This window comes from Medicago sativa, chromosome 4 (assembly GCF_051527215.1).
Source record: "Medicago sativa cultivar Bolivia chromosome 4, Bolivia_mono, whole genome shotgun sequence".
NCBI lineage: Eukaryota > Viridiplantae > Streptophyta > Magnoliopsida > Fabales > Fabaceae > Medicago > Medicago sativa.
In genome coordinates, this window is record NC_140752.1 from 4,476,348 (window position 1) to 4,501,202 (window position 24,855).

The following is a 24,855-nucleotide window of genomic DNA, read 5'->3' on the forward strand; positions in this document are numbered from 1 at the left end:
TTTGGCCGAATTTTTACAGAATGTAAAAATAAACCATGGAAGTCGTAGATATGTTGTTTACCTATCCAACGAATTGTCACATGCTAAGATTCAATTCAAATCGGCCACTTTCTGGGCCTCCCTAAACTGACGAGGAAATTTTCTTAACATCCATTTTGGCCGAATTTTTACAGAATGTAAAAATAAACCATGGAAGTCGTAACTATGTTGTTTACCTATCCAACGAATTGTCACATACTAAGATTCAATTCAAATCGGCCACTTTCCGAACCTCCCTAAATTGACGAGGAAATTTTCTTAACATCCATTTTGGCCGAATTTTTAGAGAATGTAAAAATAAAAGATGGAAGTCGTAGCTATGTTGTTTACCTATCCAACGAATTGTCTCATGCTAAGATTCGATTCAAATCGGCCACTTTCCGGGCCTCCCTAAATTGACGAGGAAATTTTCTTAACATCCATTTTGGCCGAATTTTTAGAGAATGTAAAAATAAACCATGGAAGTCGTAACTATGTTGTTTACCTATCCAACGAATTGTCACATGCTAAGATTCAATTCAAATCGGCCACTTTCTGGGCCTCCCTAAATTGATGAGGAAATTTTCTTAACATCCATTTTGGCCGAATTTTTAGAGAATGTAAAAATAAACCATGAAAGTCGTAGATATGTTGTTTACCTATCCAACGAATTGTCACATGCTAAGATTCAATTCAAATCGGCCACTTTCTGGGCCTCCCTAAATTGATGAGGAAATTTTCTTAACATCCATTTTGGCCGAATTTTTAGAGAATGTAAAAATAAACCATGAAAGTCGTAGATATGTTGTTTACCTATCCAACGAATTGTCACATGCTAAGATTCCATTCAAATCGGCCACTTTCTGGGCCTCCCTAAATTGACGAGGAAATTATCTTAACATCCATTTTGGCCGAATTTTTAGAGAATGTAAAAATAAACCATGGAAGTCATAGCTATGTTGTTTACCTATCCAACGAATTGTCACATGCTAAGATTCAATTCAAATAGGCCACTTTATGGGCCTCCCTAAATTGACGAGGAAATTTTCTTAACATCCATATTGGCCGAATTTTTAGAGAATGAAAAATAAACCATGGAAGTCGTAGCTATGTTGTTTACCTATCCAACGAATTGTCACATGCTAAGATTCAATTCAAATCGACCACTTTCTGGGCCTCCCTAAATTGATGAGGAAATTTTCTTAACATCCATTTTGGCCGAATTTTTAGATAAAAATAAACCATGAAAGTCGTAGATATGTTGTTTACCTATCCAACGAATTGTCACATGCTAAGATTCAATTCAAATCGGCCACTTTCTGGGCCTCCCTAAATTGACGAGGAAATTTTCTTAACATCCATTTTGGCCGAATTTTTAGAGAATGTAAAAATAAACCATGGAAGTCGTAACTATGTTGTTTACCTATCCAACGAATTGTCACATGCTAAGATTCAATTCAAATCGACCACTTTCTGGGCCTCCCTAAATTGATGAGGAAATTTTCTTAACATCCATTTTGGCCGAATTTTTAGATAAAAATAAACCATGAAAGTCGTAGATATGTTGTTTACCTATCCAACGAATTGTCACATGCTAAGATTCAATTCAAATCGGCCACTTTCTGGGCCTCCCTAAATTGACGAGGAAATTTTCTTAACATCCATTTTGGCCGAATTTTTAGAGAATGTAAAAATAAACCATGGAAGTCATATCTATGTTGTTTACCTATCCAACGAATTGTCACATGCTAAGATTCAATTCAAATCGGCCACTTTCTGGGCCTCCCTAAATTGACGATGAAATTTTCTTAACATCCATTTTGGCCGAATTTTTACAGAATGTAAAAATAAACCATGGAAGTCGTAGATATGTTGTTTACCTATCCAACGAATTATCACATGCTAAGATTCAATTCACATCGGCCACTTTCTGGGCCTCCCTAAATTGTCGAGGAAATTTTCTTAACATCCATTTTGGCCGAATTTTTAGAGCATGTAAAAATAAACCATGGAAGTCGTAGCTATGTTGTTTACCTATCCAACGAATTGTCTCATGCTAAGATTCGATTCAAATCGGCCACTTTCCGGGCCTCCCTAAATTGACGAGGAAATTTTCTTAACATCCATTTTGGCCGAATTTTTAGAGAATGTAAAAATAAACCATGGAAGTCGTAACTATGTTGTTTACCTATCCAACGAATTGTCACATGCTAAGATTCAATTCAAATCGGCCACTTTCTGGGCCTCCCTAAATTGATGAGGAAATTTTCTTAACATCCATTTTGGCCGAATTTTTAGAGAATGTAAAAATAAACCATGGAAGTCGTACCTATGTTGTTTACCTATCCAACGAATTGTCACATGCTAAGATTCAATTCAAATCGACCACTTTCTGGGCCTCCCTAAATTGATGAGGAAATTTTCTTAACATCCATTTTGGCCGAATTTTTAGATAAAAATAAACCATGAAAGTCGTAGATATGTTGTTTACCTATCCAACGAATTGTCACATGCTAAGATTCAATTCAAATCGGCCACTTTCTGGGCCTCCCTAAATTGACGAGGAAATTTTCTTAACATCCATTTTGGCCGAATTTTTAGAGAATGTAAAAATAAACCATGGAAGTCATAGCTATGTTGTTTACCTATCCAACGAATTGTCACATGCTAAGATTCAATTCAAATCGGCCACTTTCTGGGCCTCCCTAAATTGACGATGAAATTTTCTTAACATCCATTTTGGCCGAATTTTTACATAATGTAAAAATAAACCATGGAAGTCGTAGATATGTTGTTTACCTATCCAACGAATTGTCACATGCTAAGATTCAATTCAAATCGGCCACTTTCTGGGCATCCCTAAATTGACGAGGAAATTTTCTTAACATCCATTTTGGCCGAATTTTTAGAGAATGTAAAAATAAACCATGGAAGTCGTAGCTATGTTGTTTACCTATCCAACGAATTGTCACATGCTAAGATTCAATTCAAATCGGCCACTTTATGGGCCTCCCTAAATTGACGAGGAAATTTTCTTAACATCCATTTTTGCCGAGTTTTTAGAGAATGTAAAAATAAACCATGGAAGTCGTAGCTATGTTGTATACCTATCCAACGAATTGTCACATGCTAAGATTCAATTCAAATCGGCCACTTTCTGGGCCTCCCTAAATTGATGAGGAAATTTTCTTAACATCCATTTTGGCCGAATTTTTAGAGAATGTAAAAATAAACCATGGAAGTCGTAACTATGTTGTTTACCTATCCAACGAATTGTCACATGCTAAGATTCAATTCAAATCGGCCACTTTCTGGGCCTCCCTAAATTGATGAGGAAATTTTCTTAACATCCATTTTGGCCGAATTTTTAGAGAATATAAAAATAAACCATGAAAGTCGTAGATATGTTGTTTACCTATCCAACGAATTGTCACATGCTAAGATTCAATTCAAATCGGCCACTTTCTGGGCCTCCCTAAATTGACGAGGAAATTTTCTTAACATCCATTTTGGCCGAATTTTTAGAGAATGTAAAAATAAACCATGGAAGTCATAGCTATGTTGTTTACCTATCCAACGAATTGTCACATGCTAAGATTCAATTCAAATCGGCCACTTTCTGGGCCTTCCTAAATTGACGAGGAAATTTTCTTAACATCCATTTTGGCCGAATTTTTACAGAATGTAAAAATAAACCATGGAAGTCGTAACTATGTTGTTTACCTATCCAACGAATTGTCACATGGTAAGATTCAATTCAAATAGGCCACTTTCTGGGCCTCCCTCAATTGACGAGGAAATTTTCTTAACATCCATTTTGGCCAAATTTTTAGAGAATGTAAAAATAAACCATGGAAGTCGTAGCTATGTTGTTTACCTATCCAACGAATTGTCACATGCTAAGATTCAATTCAAATCGGCCACTTTCTGGGCCTCCCTAAATTGACGAGGAAATTTTCTTAACATCCATTTTGGCCGAATTTTTAGAGAATGTAAAAATAAACCATGGAAGTCATAGCTATGTTGTTTACCTATCCAACGAATTGTCACATGCTAAGATTCAATTCAAATCGGCCACTTTCTGGGCCTTCCTAAATTGACGAGGAAATTTTTTTAACATCCATTTTGGCCGAATTTTTACAGAATGTAAAAATAAACCATGGAAGTCGTAACTATGTTGTTTACCTATCCAACGAATTGTCACATGGTAAGATTCAATTCAAATAGGCCACTTTCTGGGCCTCCCTCAATTGACGAGGAAATTTTCTTAACATCCATTTTGGCCAAATTTTTAGAGAATGTAAAAATAAACCATGGAAGTCGTAGCTATGTTGTTTACCTATCCAACGAATTGTCACATGCTAAGATTCAATTCAAATCGGCCACTTTCTGGGCCTCCCTAAATTGATGAGGAAATTTTCTTAACATCCATTTTGGCCGAATTTTTAGAGAATATAAAAATAAACCATGAAAGTCGTAGATATGTTGTTTACCTATCCAACGAATTGTCACATGCTAAGATTCAATTCAAATCGGCCACTTTCTGGGCCTCCCTAAATTGACGAGGAAATTTTCTTAACATCCATTTTGGCCGAATTTTTAGAGAATGTAAAAATAAACCATGGAAGTCCTAGCTATGTTGTTTACCTATCCAACGAATTGTCACATGCTAAGATTCAATTCAAATCGGCCACTTTCTGGGCCTCCCTAAATTGATGAGGAAATTTTCTTAACATCCATTTTGGCCGAATTTTTAGAGAATGTAAAAATAAACCATGGAAGTCGTAACTATGTTGTTTACCTATCCAACGAATTGTCACATGCTAAGATTCAATTCAAATCGGCCACTTTCTGGGCCTCCCTAAATTGATGAGGAAATTTTCTTAACATCCATTTTGGCCGAATTTTTAGAGAATATAAAAATAAACCATGAAAGTCGTAGATATGTTGTTTACCTATCCAACGAATTGTCACATGCTAAGATTCAATTCAAATCGGCCACTTTCTGGGCCTCCCTAAATTGACGAGGAAATTTTCTTAACATCCATTTTGGCCGAATTTTTAGAGAATGTAAAAATAAACCATGGAAGTCATAGCTATGTTGTTTACCTATCCAACGAATTGTCACATGCTAAGATTCAATTCAAATCGGCCACTTTCTGGGCCTTCCTAAATTGACGAGGAAATTTTCTTAACATCCATTTTGGCCGAATTTTTACAGAATGTAAAAATAAACCATGGAAGTCGTAACTATGTTGTTTACCTATCCAACGAATTGTCACATGGTAAGATTCAATTCAAATAGGCCACTTTCTGGGCCTCCCTCAATTGACGAGGAAATTTTCTTAACATCCATTTTGGCCAAATTTTTAGAGAATGTAAAAATAAGCCATGGAAGTCGTAGCTATGTTGTTTACCTATCCAACGAATTGTCACATGCTAAGATTCAATTCAAATCGGCCACTTTCTGGGCCTCCCTAAATTGACGAGGAAATTTTCTTAACATCCATTTTTGCCGAGTTTTTAGAGAATGTAAAAATAAACCATGGAAGTCGTAGCTATGTTGTATACCTATCCAACGAATTGTCACATGCTAAGATTCAATTCAAATCGGCCACTTTCTGGGCCTCCCTAAATTGACGAGGAAATTTTCTTAACATCCATTTTGGCCGAATTTTTAGAGAATGTAAAAATAAACCATGGAAGTCGTAGATATGTTGTTTACCTATCCAATGAATTGTCACATGCTAAGATTCAATTCAAATCGGCCACTTTTTGGGCCTCCCTAAATTGACGGGGAAATTTTCTTGACATCCATTTTGGCCGAATTTTTAGAGAATGTAAGAAAAAACCATGGAAGTCGTAGATATGTTGTTTACCTATCCAACGAATTGTCACATACTAAGATTCAATTCAAATCGGCCACTTTCCGAACCTCCCTAAATTGACGAGGAAATTTTCTTAACATCCATTTTGGCCGAATTTTTAGAGAATGTAAAAATAAACCATTGAAGTCGTAGATATGTTGTTTACCTATCCAACGAATTGTCACATGCTAAGATTCAATTCAAATCGGCCACTTTCTGGGCCTCCCTAAATTGACGAGGAAATTTTCTTAACATCCATTTTGGACGAATTTTTAGAGAATGTAAAAATAAACCATGGAAGTCGTAGCTATGTTGTTTACCTATCCAACGAATTGTCACATGCTAAGATTCAATTCAAATCGGCCACTTTCTGGGCCTCCCTAAATTGACGAGGAAATTTTCTTAACATCCATTTTGGACGAATTTTTAGAGAATGTAAAAATTAGCCATGGAAGTCGTAGCTATGTTGTTTACCTATCCAACGAATTGTCACATGCTAAGATTCAATTCAAATCGGCCACTTTCTTGGCCTCCCTTAATTGACGAGGAAATTTTCTTAACATCCATTTTGGCCGAATTTTTAGAGAATGTAAAAATAAACCATGGAAGTCATAGATATGTTGTTTACCTATCCAACGAATTGTCACATGCTAAGATTCAATTCAAATCGGCCACTTTCTGGGCCTCCCTAAATTGACGAGGAAATTTTCTTAACATCCATTTTGGCCGAATATTAAGAGAATGTAAAAATAAACCATGGAAGTCGTAGATATGTTGTTTACCTATCCAACGAATTGTCACATGCTAAGATCCAATTCAAATCGGCCACTTTCTTGGCCTCCCTAAATTGACGAGGAAATTTTCTTAACATCCATTTTGGCCGAATTTTTAGAGAATGTAAAAATAAACCATGGAAGTCATAGCTATGTTGTTTACCTATCCAACGAATTGTCACATGCTAAGATTCAATTCAAATCGGCCACTTTCTGGGTCTCCCTAAATTGACGAGGAAATTTTCTTAACATCCATTTTGGCCGAATTTTTACAGAATGTAAAAATAAACCATGGAAGTCATAACTATGTTGTTTACCTATCCAACGAATTGTCACATGCTAAGATTCAATTCAAATAGGCCACTTTCTGGGCCTCCCTTAATTGACGAGGAAATTTTCTTAACATCCATTTTGGCCGAATTTTTAGAGAATGTAAAAATAAACCATGGAAGTCGTAGCTATGTTGTTTACCTATCCAACGAATTGTCACATACTAAGATTCAATTCAAATCGGCCACTTTCAGGGCCTCCCTAAATTGACGAGGAAATTTTCTTAACATCCATTTTGGACGAATTTTTAGAGAATGTAAAAATAAACCATGGAAGTCGTAGCTATGTTGTTTACCTATCCAACGAATTGTCACATGCTAAGATTCAATTCAAATCGGCCACTTTCTGGGCCTCCCTAAATTGACGAGGAAATTTTCTTAACATCCATTTTGGACGAATTTTTAGAGAATGTAAAAATAAGCCATGGAAGTCGTAGCTATGTTGTTTACCTATCCAACGAATTGTCACATGCTAAGATTCAATTCAAATCGGCCACTTTCTTGGCCTCCCTTAATTGACGAGGAAATTTTCTTAACATCCATTTTGGCCGAATTTTTAGAGAATGTAAAAATAAACCATGGAAGTCATAGATATGTTGTTTACCTATCCAACGAATTGTCACATGCTAAGATTCAATTCAAATCGGCCACTTTTTTGGCCTCCCTAAATTGACGAGGAAATTTTTTAACATCCATTTTGGCCGAATTTTTAGAGAATGATAAAATAAACCATGGAAGTCGTAGCTATGTTGTTTACCTATCCAACAAACTGTCACATGCTAAGATTCAATTCAAATCGGCCACTTTCTGGGCCTCCCTAAATTGACGAGGAAATTTTTTAACATCCATTTTGGCCGAATTTTTAGAGAATGTAAAAATAAACCATGGAAGTCGTAGCTATGTTGTTTACCTATCCAACAAACTGTCACATGCTAAGATTCAATTCAAATCGGCCACTTTCTTGGCCTCCCTTAATTGACGAGGAAATTTTCTTAACATCCATTTTGGCCGAATTTTTAGAGAATGTAAAAATAAACCATGGAAGTCATAGATATGTTGTTTACCTATCCAACGAATTGTCACATGCTAAGATTCAATTCAAATCGACCACTTTTTTGGCCTCCCTAAATTGACGAGGAAATTTTTTAACATCCATTTTGGCCGAATTTTTAGAGAATGATAAAATAAACCATGGAAGTCGTAGCTATGTTGTTTACCTATCCAACAAACTGTCACATGCTAAGATTCAATTCAAATCGGCCACTTTCTGGGCCTCCCTAAATTGACGAGGAAATTTTTTAACATCCATTTTGGCCGAATTTTTAGAGAATGTAAAAATAAACCATGGAAGTCGTAGCTATGTTGTTTACCTATCCAACAAACTGTCACATGCTAAGATTCAATTCAAATCGGCCACTTTCTGGGCCTCCCTAAATTGACGAGGAAATTTTTTAACAACCATTTTGGCCGAATTTTTAGAGAATGTAAAAGTAAACCATGGAAGTCGTAGCTATGTTGTTTACCTAAAACCCTAAACCCTAAACCCTAAACCCTAAAACCCTCAACCCTAAACCCTCAACCCTAAACCCTCAACCCTCAACCCTAAACCCTCAACCCTCAACCCTAAACCCTCAACCCTAAACCCTAAAACCCTAAACCCTCAACCCTCAACCCTCAACCCTAAACCCTCAACCCTCAACCCTCAACCATAAACCCTCAACCCTCAACCCTCAAACCTAAACCCTCAACCCTCAACCCTCAACCCTCAACCCTCAACCCTAAACCCTCAACCCTCAACCCTAAACCCTCAACCCTAAACCCTAAACCCTCAACCCTCAACCCTAAACCCTAAACCCTAAACCCTACACCCTAAACCCTACACCCTAAACCCCTAAACCCTAAACCCCTAAACCCTAAACCCCGAAACCCGAACCCCCGGACCCCCGGACCCCCGGACCCTCGGACCCCGGACCCCGGACCCCCGGACCCCCGGACCTCGGACCCCGGACCTCGGACCCCGGACCCTCGGACCCCCGACCCCCGGACCCCGGACCCCCGACCCCCGGACCCCCGACCCCCGGACCCCGAACCCCCGAACCCCCGAACCCTCGAACCCTCGAACCCTTGAACCCTGAACCATGAACCCTGAACCGTGAACCCTGAACCCTGAATTGACGAGGAAATTTTCTTAACATCCATTTTGGCCGAATTTTTAGAGAATGTAAAAATAAACAATGGAAGTCATAGCTGTGTTGTTTACCTATCCAACGAATTGTCACATGCTAAGATTCAATTCAAATCGGCCACTTTCTGGGCTTCCTAGTAAAAAACCGGTTGAAAACGAGTAAATTCCCTAAATTGACGAGGAAATTTTCTTAACATCCATTTTGGCCGAAGTTTTAGAGAATGTAAAAATAAACCATGGAAGTCGTAGTTGTGTTGTTTACCTATCCAACGAATTGTCACATGCTAAGATTCAATTCAAATCCGCCACTTTCTGGGCTTCCTAGTAAAAAATCGGTTGAGTAAATTCCCTAAATTGACAAGGAAATTTTCTTAACATCCATTTTGGCCGAATTTTTAGATAATGTAAAAATAAACCATGGAAGTCGTAGCTATGTTATTTACCTATCCAACGAATTTTCACATGCTAAGATTCAATTCAAATCGGCCACTTTCTGCGCCTCCCTAAATTGACGAGGAAATTTTATTAACATCCATTTTGGCTGAATTTTTAGGGAATGTAAAAATAAACCATGGAAGTCATAGCCATGTTGTTTACCTATCCAACGAATTGTCACATGCTAAGATTCAATTCAAATCGGCCACTTTCTGGGCTTCCCTAAATTGACGAGGAAATTTTCTTAACCTACATTTTGGCTGAATTTTTAGAGAATGTAAAAATAATCCATGGAAGTTGTAGCTATGTTGTTTACCTATCCAACGAATTGTCACATGCTAAGATTCAATTCAAATCGGCCACTTTCTGGGCTTCCTAGTAAAAAGTGGTTGAAAACGAGTAAATTCCCCAAATTGACGAGGAAATTTTCTTAACATCCATTTTGGCCGAATTTTTAGAGAATGTAAAAATAAACCATGGAAGTCGTAGCTGTGTTGTTTACCTATCCAACGAATTGTCACATGCTAAGATTTAATTCAAATCGGCCACTTCCTGGGCTTCCTAGTAAAAAACCGGTTGAAAACGAGTAAATTCCCTAACTTGACAAGGAAACTTTCTTAACATCCATTTTGGCCGAATTTTTAGAGAATGTAAAAATAAACCATGGAAGTCGTAGCTATGTTATTTACCTATCCAACGAATTGTCACATGCTAAGATTCAATTCAAATCGACCACTTTCTGCGCCTCCCAAAATTGACGAGGAAATTTTATTAACATCCATTTTGGCTGAATTTTTAGGGAATGTAAAAATAAACCATGGAAGTCATAGCCATGTTGTTTACCTATCAAACGAATATTCACATGCTAAGATTCAATTCAAATCGGCCACTTTCTAGGCTTCCCTAAATTGACTAGGAAATTTTCTTAACCTACATTTTGGCTGAATTTTTAGAGAATGTAAAAATAATCCATGGAAGTCGTAGCTATGTTGTTTACCTATCCAACAAACTGTCACATGCTAAGATTCAATTCAAATCGGCCACTTTCTGGGCCTCCCTAAATTGACTAGGAAATTTTTTAACAACCATTTTGGCCGAATTTTTAGAGAATGTAAAAGTAAACCATGGAAGCCGTAGCTATGTTGTTTACCTAAAACCCTAAACCCTAAACCCTAAACCCTAAACCCTAAACCCTAAAACCCTCAACCCTAAACCCTCAACCCTAAACCCTCAACCCTCAACCCTAAACCCTCAACCCTCAACCCTAAACCCTCAACCCTAAACCCTAAAACCCTAAACCCTCAACCCTCAACCCTCAACCCTAAACCCTCAACCCTCAACCCTCAACCATAAACCCTCAACCCTCAACCCTCAAACCTAAACCCTCAACCCTCAACCCTCAACCCTCAACCCTCAACCCTAAACCCTCAACCCTCAACCCTAAACCCTCAACCCTAAACCCTAAACCCTCAACCCTCAACCCTAAACCCTAAACCCTAAACCCTACACCCTAAACCCTACACCCTAAACCCCTAAACCCTAAACCCCTAAACCCTAAACCCCAAAACCCGAACCCCCGGACCCCCGGACCCCCGGACCCTCGGACCCCGGACCCCGGACCCCCGGACCCCCGGACCTCGGACCCCGGACCTCGGACCCCGGACCCTCGGACCCCCGTCCCCCGGACCCCGGACCCCCGACCCCCGGACCCCCGGACCCCGGACCCCGGACCCCCGGACCCCGAACCCCCGAACCCCCGAACCCTCGAACCCTCGAACCCTTGAACCCTGAACCATGAACCCTGAACCGTGAACCCTGAACCCTGAATTGACGAGGAAATTTTCTTAACATCCATTTTGGCCGAATTTTTAGAGAATGTAAAAATAAACAATGGAAGTCATAGCTGTGTTGTTTACCTATCCAACGAATTGTCACATGCTAAGATTCAATTCAAATCGGCCACTTTCTGGGCTTCCTAGTAAAAAACCGGTTGAAAACGAGTAAATTCCCTAAATTGACGAGGAAATTTTCTTAACATCCATTTTGGCCGAAGTTTTAGAGAATGTAAAAATAAACCATGGAAGTCGTAGTTGTGTTGTTTACCTATCCAACGAATTGTCACATGCTAAGATTCAATTCAAATCCGCCACTTTCTGGGCCTCCCTAAATTGACTAGGAAATTTTTTAACAACCATTTTGGCCGAATTTTTAGAGAATGTAAAAGTAAACCATGGAAGTCGTAGCTATGTTGTTTACCTAAAACCCTAAACCCTAAACCCTAAACCCTAAAACCCTCAACCCTAAACCCTCAACCCTAAACCCTCAACCCTCAACCCTAAACCCTCAACCCTCAACCCTAAACCCTCAACCCTAAACCCTAAAACCCTAAACCCTCAACCCTCAACCCTCAACCCTAAACCCTCAACCCTCAACCCTCAACCATAAACCCTCAACCCTCAACCCTCAAACCTAAACCCTCAACCCTCAACCCTCAACCCTCAACCCTAAACCCTCAACCCTCAACCCTAAACCCTCAACCCTAAACCCTAAACCCTCAACCCTCAACCCTAAACCCTAAACCCTAAACCCTACACCCTAAACCCTACACCCTAAACCCCTAAACCCTAAACCCCTAAACCCTAAACCCCAAAACCCGAACCCCCGGACCCCCGGACCCCCGGACCCTCGGACCCCGGACCCCGGACCCCCGGACCCCCGGACCTCGGACCCCGGACCTCGGACCCCGGACCCTCGGACCCCCGTCCCCCGGACCCCGGACCCCCGACCCCCGGACCCCCGGACCCCGGACCCCGGACCCCCGGACCCCGAACCCCCGAACCCCCGAACCCTCGAACCCTCGAACCCTTGAACCCTGAACCATGAACCCTGAACCGTGAACCCTGAACCCTGAATTGACGAGGAAATTTTCTTAACATCCATTTTGGCCGAATTTTTAGAGAATGTAAAAATAAACAATGGAAGTCATAGCTGTGTTGTTTACCTATCCAACGAATTGTCACATGCTAAGATTCAATTCAAATCGGCCACTTTCTGGGCTTCCTAGTAAAAAACCGGTTGAAAACGAGTAAATTCCCTAAATTGACGAGGAAATTTTCTTAACATCCATTTTGGCCGAAGTTTTAGAGGATGTAAAAATAAACCATGGAAGTCGTAGTTGTGTTGTTTACCTATCCAACGAATTGTCACATGCTAAGATTCAATTCAAATCCGCCACTTTCTGGGCTTCCTAGTAAAAAATCGGTTGAGTAAATTCCCTAAATTGACAAGGAAATTTTCTTAACATCCATTTTGGCCGAATTTTTAGATAATGTAAAAATAAACCATGGAAGTCGTAGCTATGTTATTTACCTATCCAACGAATTTTCACATGCTAAGATTCAATTCAAATCGGCCACTTTCTGCGCCTCCCTAAATTGACGAGGAAATTTTATTAACATCCATTTTGGCTGAATTTTTAGGGAATGTAAAAATAAACCATGGAAGTCATAGCCATGTTGTTTACCTATCCAACGAATTGTCACATGCTAAGATTCAATTCAAATCGGCCACTTTCTGGGCTTCCCTAAATTGACGAGGAAATTTTCTTAACCTACATTTTGGCTGAATTTTTAGAGAATGTAAAAATAATCCATGGAAGTTGTAGCTATGTTGTTTACCTATCCAACGAATTGTCACATGCTAAGATTCAATTCAAATCGGCCACTTTCTGGGCTTCCTAGTAAAAAGTGGTTGAAAACGAGTAAATTCCCCAAATTGACGAGGAAATTTTCTTAACATCCATTTTGGCCGAATTTTTAGAGAATGTAAAAATAAACCATGGAAGTCGTAGCTGTGTTGTTTACCTATCCAACGAATTGTCACATGCTAAGATTTAATTCAAATCGGCCACTTCCTGGGCTTCCTAGTAAAAAACCGGTTCAAAACGAGTAAATTCCCTAAATTGACAAGGAAATTTTCTTAACATCCATTTTGGCCGAATTTTTAGAGAATGTAAAAATAAACCATGGAAGTCGTAGCTATGTTATTTACCTATCCAACGAATTGTCACATGCTAAGATTCAATTCAAATCGACCACTTTCTGCGCCTCCCAAAATTGACGAGGAAATTTTATTAACATCCATTTTGGCTGAATTTTTAGGGAATGTAAAAATAAACCATGGAAGTCATAGCCATGTTGTTTACCTATCCAACGAATATTCACATGCTAAGATTCAATTCAAATCGGCCACTTTCTAGGCTTCCCTAAATTGACTAGGAAATTTTCTTAACCTACATTTTGGCTGAATTTTTAGAGAATGTAAAAATAATCCATGGAAGTTGTAGCTATGTTGTTTACCTATCCAACGAATTATCACAGGCTAAGATTCAATTCAAATCGGCCACTTTCTGGGCTTCCTAGTAAAAAACGGTTGAAAACGAGTAAATTCCCTAAATTGACGAGGAAATTTTCTTAACAACCATTTTGGCCGAATTTTTAGAGAATGTAAAAGTAAACCATGGAAGTCGTAGCTATGTTGTTTACCTAAAACCCTAAACCCTAAACCCTAAACCCTAAACCCTAAAACCCTCAACCCTAAACCCTCAACCCTAAACCCTCAACCCTCAACCCTAAACCCTCAACCCTCAACCCTAAACCCTCAACCCTAAACCCTAAAACCCTAAACCCTCAACCCTCAACCCTCAACCCTAAACCCTCAACCCTCAACCCTCAACCATAAACCCTCAACCATCAACCCTCAAACCTAAACCCTCAACCCTCAACCCTAAACCCTCAACCCTCAACCCTAAACCCTCAACCCTAAACCCTAAACCCTCAACCCTCAACCCTAAACCCTAAACCCTAAACCCTAAACCCTACACCCTAAACCCTACACCCTAAACCCCTAAACCCTAAACCCCTAAACCCTAAACCCCTAAACCCGAACCCCCGGACCCCCGGACCCCCGGACCCTCGGACCCCGGACCCCGGGCCCCCGGACCCCCGGACCTCGGACCCCGGACCTCGGACCCCGGACCCTCGAACCCCCGACCCCCGGACCCCGGACCCCCGACCCCCGGACCCCCGACCCCCGGACCCCGGACCCCGGACCCCCGGACCCCGAACCCCCGAACCCCCGAACCCTCGAACCCTTGAACCCTGAACCATGAACCCTGAACCGTGAACCCTGAACCCTGAATTGACGAGGAAATTTTCTTAACATCCATTTTGGCCGAATTTTTAGAGAATGTAAAAATAAACAATGGAAGTCATAGCTGTGTTGTTTACCTATCCAACGAATTGTCACATGCTAAGATTCAATTCAAATCGGCCACTTTCTGGGCTTCCTAGTAAAAAACCGGTTGAAAACGAGTAAATTCCCTAAATTGACGAGGAAATTTTCTTAACATCCATTTTGGCCGAAGTTTTAGAGAATGTAAAAATAAACCATGGAAGTCGTAGTTGTGTTGTTTACCTATCCAACGAATTGTCACATGCTAAGATTCAATTCAAATCCGCCACTTTCTGGGCTTCCTAGTAAAAAATCGGTTGAGTAAATTCCCTAAATTGACAAGGAAATTTTCTTAACATCCATTTTGGCCGAATTTTTAGATAATGTAAAAATAAACCATGGAAGTCGTAGCTATGTTATTTACCTATCCAACGAATTTTCACATGCTAAGATTCAATTCAAATCGGCCACTTTCTGCGCCTCCCTAAATTGACGAGGAAATTTTATTAACATCCATTTTGGCTGAATTTTTAGGGAATGTAAAAATAAACCATGGAAGTCATAGCCATGTTGTTTACCTATCCAACGAATTGTCACATGCTAAGATTCAATTCAAATCGGCCACTTTCTGGGCTTCCCTAAATTGACGAGGAAATTTTCTTAACCTACATTTTGGCTGAATTTTTAGAGAATGTAAAAATAATCCATGGAAGTTGTAGCTATGTTGTTTACCTATCCAACGAATTGTCACATGCTAAGATTCAATTCAAATCGGCCACTTTCTGGGCTTCCTAGTAAAAAGTGGTTGAAAACGAGTAAATTCCCCAAATTGACGAGGAAATTTTCTTAACATCCATTTTGGCCGAATTTTTAGAGAATGTAAAAATAAACCATGGAAGTCGTAGCTGTGTTGTTTACCTATCCAACGAATTGTCACATGCTAAGATTCAATTCAAATCGACCACTTTCTGCGCCTCCCAAAATTGACGAGGAAATTTTATTAACATCCATTTTGGCTGAATTTTTAGGGAATGTAAAAATAAACCATGGAAGTCATAGCCATGTTGTTTACCTATCCAACGAATATTCACATGCTAAGATTCAATTCAAATCGGCCACTTTCTAGGCTTCCCTAAATTGACTAGGAAATTTTCTTAACCTACATTTTGGCTGAATTTTTAGAGAATGTAAAAATAATCCATGGAAGTTGTAGCTATGTTGTTTACCTATCCAACGAATTATCACAGGCTAAGATTCAATTCAAATCGGCCACTTTCTGGGCTTCCTAGTAAAAAACGGTTGAAAACGAGTAAATTCCCTAAATTGACGAGGAAATTTTCTTAACAACCATTTTGGCCGAATTTTTAGAGAATGTAAAAGTAAACCATGGAAGTCGTAGCTATGTTGTTTACCTAAAACCCTAAACCCTAAACCCTAAACCCTAAACCCTAAAACCCTCAACCCTAAACCCTCAACCCTCAACCCTCAACCCTCAACCCTAAACCCTCAACCCTCAACCCTAAACCCTCAACCCTAAACCCTAAAACCCTAAACCCTCAACCCTCAACCCTCAACCCTAAACCCTCAACCCTCAACCCTCAACCATAAACCCTCAACCCTCAACCCTCAAACCTAAACCCTCAACCCTCAACCCTAAACCCTCAACCCTCAACCCTAAACCCTCAACCCTAAACCCTAAACCCTCAACCCTCAACCCTAAACCCTAAACCCTCAACCCTAAACCCTACACCCTAAACCCTACACCCTAAACCCCTAAACCCTAAACCCCTAAACCCTAAACCCCTAAACCCGAACCCCCGGACCCCCGGACCCCCGTACCCTCGGACCCCGGACCCCGGGCCCCCGGACCCCCGGACCTCGGACCCCGGACCTCGGACCCCGGACCCTCGAACCCCCGACCCCCGGACCCCGGACCCCCGACCCCCGGACCCCCGACCCCCGGACCCCGGACCCCGGACCCCCGGACCCCGAACCCCCGAACCCCCGAACCCTCGAACCCTTGAACCCTGAACCATGAACCCTGAACCGTGAACCCTGAACCCTGAATTGACGAGGAAATTTTCTTAACATCCATTTTGGCCGAATTTTTAGAGAATGTAAAAATAAACAATGGAAGTCATAGCTGTGTTGTTTACCTATCCAACGAATTGTCACATGCTAAGATTCAATTCAAATCGGCCACTTTCTGGGCTTCCTAGTAAAAAACCGGTTGAAAACGAGTAAATTCCCTAAATTGACGAGGAAATTTTCTTAACATCCATTTTGGCCGAAGTTTTAGAGAATGTAAAAATAAACCATGGAAGTCGTAGTTGTGTTGTTTACCTATCCAACGAATTGTCACATGCTAAGATTCAATTCAAATCCGCCACTTTCTGGGCTTCCTAGTAAAAAATCGGTTGAGTAAATTCCCTAAATTGACAAGGAAATTTTCTTAACATCCATTTTGGCCGAATTTTTAGATAATGTAAAAATAAACCACGGAAGTCGTAGCTATGTTATTTACCTATCCAACGAATTTTCACATGCTAAGATTCAATTCAAATCGGCCACTTTCTGCGCCTCCCTAAATTGACGAGGAAATTTTATTAACATCCATTTTGGCTGAATTTTTAGGGAATGTAAAAATAAACCATGGAAGTCATAGCCATGTTGTTTACCTATCCAACGAATTGTCACATGCTAAGATTCAATTCAAATCGGCCACTTTCTGGGCTTCCCTAAATTGACGAGGAAATTTTCTTAACCTACATTTTGGCTGAATTTTTAGAGAATGTAAAAATAATCCATGGAAGTTGTAGCTATGTTGTTTACCTATCCAACGAATTGTCACATGCTAAGATTCAATTCAAATCGGCCACTTTCTGGGCTTCCTAGTAAAAAGTGGTTGAAAACGAGTAAATTCCCCAAATTGACGAGGAAATTTTCTTAACATCCATTTTGGCCGAATTTTTAGAGAATGTAAAAATAAACCATGGAAGTCGTAGCTGTGTTGTTTACCTATCCAACGAATTGTCACATGCTAAGATTTAATTCAAATCGGCCACTTCCTGGGCTTCCTAGTAAAAAACCGGTTGAAAACGAGTAAATTCCCTAAATTGACAAGGAAATTTTCTTAACATCCATTTTGGCCGAATTTTTAGAGAATGTAAAAATAAACCATGGAAGTCGTAGCTATGTTATTTACCTATCCAACGAATTGTCACATGCTAAGATTCAATTCAAATCGACCACTTTCTGCGCCTCCCAAAATTGACGAGGAAATTTTATTAACATCCATTTTGGCTGAATTTTTAGGGAATGTAGAAATAAACCATGGAAGTCATAGCCATGTTGTTTACCTATCCAACGAATATTCACATGCTAAGATTCAATTCAAATCGGCCACTTTCTAGGCTTCCCTAAATTGACTAGGAAATTTTCTTAACCTACATTTTGGCTGAATTTTTAGAGAATGTAAAAATAATCCATGGAAGTTGTAGCTATGTTGTTTACCTATCCAACGAATTATCACAGGCTAAGATTCAATTCAAATCGGCCACTTTCTGGGCTTCCTAGTAAAAAACGGTTGAAAACGAGTAAATTCCCTAAATTGACGAGGAAATTTTCTTAACAACCATTTTGGCCGAATTTTTAGAGAATGTAAAAGTAAACCATGGAAGTCGTAGCTATGTTGTTTACCTAAAACCCTAAACCCTAAACCCTAAACCCTAAACCCTAAAACCCTCAACCCTAAACCCTCAACCCTAAACCCTCAACCCTCAACCCTAAACCCTCAACCCTCAACCCTAAACCCTCAACCCTAAACCCTAAAACCCTAAACCCTCAACCCTCAACCCTCAACCCTAAACCCTCAACCCTCAACCATAAACCCTCAACCCTCAACCCTCAAACCTAAACCCTCAACCCTCAACCCTCAACCCTAAACCCTCAACCCTCAACCCTAAACCCTCAACCCTAAACCCTAAACCCTCAACCCTCAACCCTAAACCCTAAACCCTACACCCTAAACCCTACACCCTAAACCCCTAAACCCTAAACCCCTAAACCCTAAACCCCTAAACCCGAACCCCCGGACCCCCGGACCCCCGGACCCTCGGACCCCGGACCCCGGACCCCCGGACCCCCGGACCTCGGACCCCGGACCTCGGACCCCGGACCCTCGAACCCCCGACCCCCGGACCCCGTACCCCCGACCCCCGGACCCCCGACCCCCGGACCCCGGACCCCGGACCCCCGGACCCCGAACCCCCGAACCCCTGAACCCTCGAACCCTTGAACCCTGAACCATGAACCCTGAACCGTGAACCCTGAACCCTGAATTGACGAGGAAATTTTCTTAACATCCATTTTGGCCGAATTTTTAGAGAATGTAAAAATAAACAATGGAAGTCATAGCTGTGTTGTTTACCTATCCAACGAATTGTCACATGCTAAGATTCAATTCAAATCGGCCACTTTCTGGGCTTCCTAGTAAAAAACCGGTTGAAAACGAGTAAATTCCCTAAATTGACGAGGAAATTTTCTTAACATCCATTTTGGCCGAAGTTTTAGAGAATGTAAAAATAAACCATGGAAGTCGTAGTTGTGTTGTTTACCTATCCAACGAATTGTCACATGCTAAGATTCAATTCAAATCCGCCACTTTCTGGGCTTCCTAGTAAAAAATCGGTTGAGTAAATTCCCTAAATTGACAAGGAAATTTTCTTAACATCCATTTTGGCCGAATTTTTAGATAATGTAAAAATAAACCATGGAAGTCGTAGCTATGTTATTTACCTATCCAACGAATTTTCACATGCTAAGATTCAATTCAAATCGGCCACTTTCTGCGCCTCCCTAAATTGACGAGGAAATTTTATTAACATCCATTTTGGCTGAATTTTTAGGGAATGTAAAAATAAACCATGGAAGTCATAGCCATGTTGTTTACCTATCCAACGAATTGTCACATGCTAAGATTCAATTCAAATCGGCCACTTTCTGGGCTTCCCTAAATTGACGAGGAAATTTTCTTAACCTACATTTTGGCTGAATTTTTAGAGAATGTAAAAATAATCCATGGAAGTTGTAGCTATGTTGTTTACCTATCCAACGAATTGTCACATGCTAAGATTCAATTCAAATCGGCCACTTTCTGGGCTTCCTAGTAAAAAGTGGTTGAAAACGAGTAAATTCCCCAAATTGACGAGGAAATTTTCTTAACATCCATTTTGGCCGAATTTTTAGAGAATGTAAAAATAAACCATGGAAGTCGTAGCTGTGTTGTTTACCTATCCAACGAATTGTCACATGCTAAGATTCAATTCAAATCGACCACTTTCTGCGCCTCCCAAAATTGACGAGGAAATTTTATTAACATCCATTTTGGCTGAATTTTTAGGGAATGTAAAAATAAACCATGGAAGTCATAGCCATGTTGTTTACCTATCCAACGAATATTCACATGCTAAGATTCAATTCAAATTGGCCACTTTCTAGGCTTCCCTAAATTGACTAGGAAATTTTCTTAACCTACATTTTGGCTGAATTTTTAGAGAATGTAAAAATAATCCATGGAAGTTGTAGCTATGTTGTTTACCTATCCAACGAATTATCACAGGCTAAGATTCAATTCAAATCGGCCACTTTCTGGGCTTCCTAGTAAAAAACGGTTGAAAACGAGTAAATTCCCTAAATTGACGAGGAAATTTTCTTAACAACCATTTTGGCCGAATTTTTAGAGAATGTAAAAGTAAACCATGGAAGTCGTAGCTATGTTGTTTACCTAAAACCCTAAACCCTAAACCCTAAACCCTAAACCCTAAAACCCTCAACCCTAAACCCTCAACCCTCAACCCTCAACCCTCAACCCTAAACCCTCAACCCTCAACCCTAAACCCTCAACCCTAAACCCTAAAACCCTAAACCCTCAACCCTCAACCCTCAACCCTAAACCCTCAACCCTCAACCCTCAACCATAAACCCTCAACCCTCAACCCTCAAACCTAAACCCTCAACCCTCAACCCTAAACCCTCAACCCTCAACCCTAAACCCTCAACCCTAAACCCTAAACCCTCAACCCTCAACCCTAAACCCTAAACCCTAAACCCTAAACCCTACACCCTAAACCCTACACCCTAAACCCCTAAACCCTAAACCCCTAAACCCTAAACCCCTAAACCCGAACCCCCGGACCCCCGGACCCCCGTACCCTCGGACCCCGGACCCCGGGCCCCCGGACCCCCGGACCTCGGACCCCGGACCTCGGACCCCGGACCCTCGAACCCCCGACCCCCGGACCCCGGACCCCCGACCCCCGGACCCCCGACCCCCGGACCCCGGACCCCGGACCCCCGGACCCCGAACCCCCGAACCCCCGAACCCTCGAACCCTTGAACCCTGAACCATGAACCCTGAACCGTGAACCCTGAACCCTGAATTGACGAGGAAATTTTCTTAACATCCATTTTGGCCGAATTTTTAGAGAATGTAAAAATAAACAATGGAAGTCATAGCTGTGTTGTTTACCTATCCAACGAATTGTCACATGCTAAGATTCAATTCAAATCGGCCACTTTCTGGGCTTCCTAGTAAAAAACCGGTTGAAAACGAGTAAATTCCCTAAATTGACGAGGAAATTTTCTTAACATCCATTTTGGCCGAAGTTTTAGAGAATGTAAAAATAAACCATGGAAGTCGTAGTTGTGTTGTTTACCTATCCAACGAATTGTCACATGCTAAGATTCAATTCAAATCCGCCACTTTCTGGGCTTCCTAGTAAAAAATCGGTTGAGTAAATTCCCTAAATTGACAAGGAAATTTTCTTAACATCCATTTTGGCCGAATTTTTAGATAATGTAAAAATAAACCACGGAAGTCGTAGCTATGTTATTTACCTATCCAACGAATTTTCACATGCTAAGATTCAATTCAAATCGGCCACTTTCTGCGCCTCCCTAAATTGACGAGGAAATTTTATTAACATCCATTTTGGCTGAATTTTTAGGGAATGTAAAAATAAACCATGGAAGTCATAGCCATGTTGTTTACCTATCCAACGAATTGTCACATGCTAAGATTCAATTCAAATCGGCCACTTTCTGGGCTTCCCTAAATTGACGAGGAAATTTTCTTAACCTACATTTTGGCTGAATTTTTAGAGAATGTAAAAATAATCCATGGAAGTTGTAGCTATGTTGTTTACCTATCCAACGAATTGTCACATGCTAAGATTCAATTCAAATCGGCCACTTTCTGGGCTTCCTAGTAAAAAGTGGTTGAAAACGAGTAAATTCCCCAAATTGACGAGGAAATTTTCTTAACATCCATTTTGGCCGAATTTTTAGAGAATGTAAAAATAAACCATGGAAGTCGTAGCTGTGTTGTTTACCTATCCAACGAATTGTCACATGCTAAGATTTAATTCAAATCGGCCACTTCCTGGGCTTCCTAGTAAAAAACCGGTTGAAAACGAGTAAATTCCCTAAATTGACAAGGAAATTTTCTTAACATCCATTTTGGCCGAATTTTTAGAGAATGTAAAAATAAACCATGGAAGTCGTAGCTATGTTATTTACCTATCCAACGAATTGTCACATGCTAAGATTCAATTCAAATCGACCACTTTCTGCGCCTCCCAAAATTGACGAGGAAATTTTATTAACATCCATTTTGGCTGAATTTTTAGGGAATGTAGAAATAAACCATGGAAGTCATAGCCATGTTGTTTACCTATCCAACGAATATTCACATGCTAAGATTCAATTCAAATCGGCCACTTTCTAGGCTTCCCTAAATTGACTAGGAAATTTTCTTAACCTACATTTTGGCTGAATTTTTAGAGAATGTAAAAATAATCCATGGAAGTTGTAGCTATGTTGTTTACCTATCCAACGAATTATCACAGGCTAAGATTCAATTCAAATCGGCCACTTTCTGGGCTTCCTAGTAAAAAACGGTTGAAAACGAGTAAATTCCCTAAATTGACGAGGAAATTTTCTTAACAACCATTTTGGCCGAATTTTTAGAGAATGTAAAAGTAAACCATGGAAGTCGTAGCTATGTTGTTTACCTAAAACCCTAAACCCTAAACCCTAAACCCTAAACCCTAAAACCCTCAACCCTAAACCCTCAACCCTCAACCCTCAACCCTCAACCCTAAACCCTCAACCCTCAACCCTAAACCCTCAACCCTAAACCCTAAAACCCTAAACCCTCAACCCTCAACCCTAAACCCTCAACCCTCAACCCTCAACCATAAACCCTCAACCCTCAACCCTCAAACCTAAACCCTCAACCCTCAACCCTAAACCCTCAACCCTCAACCCTAAACCCTCAACCCTAAACCCTAAACCCTCAACCCTCAACCCTAAACCCTAAACCCTAAACCCTAAACCCTACACCCTAAACCCTACACCCTAAACCCCTAAACCCTAAACCCCTAAACCCTAAACCCCTAAACCCGAACCCCCGGACCCCCGGACCCCCGTACCCTCGGACCCCGGACCCCGGGCCCCCGGACCCCCGGACCTCGGACCCCGGACCTCGGACCCCGGACCCTCGAACCCCCGACCCCCGGACCCCGGACCCCCGACCCCCGGACCCCCGACCCCCGGACCCCGGACCCCGGACCCCCGGACCCCGAACCCCCGAACCCCCGAACCCTCGAACCCTTGAACCCTGAACCATGAACCCTGAACCGTGAACCCTGAACCCTGAATTGACGAGGAAATTTTCTTAACATCCATTTTGGCCGAATTTTTAGAGAATGTAAAAATAAACAATGGAAGTCATAGCTGTGTTGTTTACCTATCCAACGAATTGTCACATGCTAAGATTCAATTCAAATCGGCCACTTTCTGGGCTTCCTAGTAAAAAACCGGTTGAAAACGAGTAAATTCCCTAAATTGACGAGGAAATTTTCTTAACATCCATTTTGGCCGAAGTTTTAGAGAATGTAAAAATAAACCATGGAAGTCGTAGTTGTGTTGTTTACCTATCCAACGAATTGTCACATGCTAAGATTCAATTCAAATCCGCCACTTTCTGGGCTTCCTAGTAAAAAATCGGTTGAGTAAATTCCCTAAATTGACAAGGAAATTTTCTTAACATCCATTTTGGCCGAATTTTTAGATAATGTAAAAATAAACCACGGAAGTCGTAGCTATGTTATTTACCTATCCAACGAATTTTCACATGCTAAGATTCAATTCAAATCGGCCACTTTCTGCGCCTCCCTAAATTGACGAGGAAATTTTATTAACATCCATTTTGGCTGAATTTTTAGGGAATGTAAAAATAAACCATGGAAGTCATAGCCATGTTGTTTACCTATCCAACGAATTGTCACATGCTAAGATTCAATTCAAATCGGCCACTTTCTGGGCTTCCCTAAATTGACGAGGAAATTTTCTTAACCTACATTTTGGCTGAATTTTTAGAGAATGTAAAAATAATCCATGGAAGTTGTAGCTATGTTGTTTACCTATCCAACGAATTGTCACATGCTAAGATTCAATTCAAATCGGCCACTTTCTGGGCTTCCTAGTAAAAAGTGGTTGAAAACGAGTAAATTCCCCAAATTGACGAGGAAATTTTCTTAACATCCATTTTGGCCGAATTTTTAGAGAATGTAAAAATAAACCATGGAAGTCGTAGCTGTGTTGTTTACCTATCCAACGAATTGTCACATGCTAAGATTTAATTCAAATCGGCCACTTCCTGGGCTTCCTAGTAAAAAACCGGTTGAAAACGAGTAAATTCCCTAAATTGACAAGGAAATTTTCTTAACATCCATTTTGGCCGAATTTTTAGAGAATGTAAAAATAAACCATGGAAGTCGTAGCTATGTTATTTACCTATCCAACGAATTGTCACATGCTAAGATTCAATTCAAATCGACCACTTTCTGCGCCTCCCAAAATTGACGAGGAAATTTTATTAACATCCATTTTGGCTGAATTTTTAGGGAATGTAGAAATAAACCATGGAAGTCATAGCCATGTTGTTTACCTAT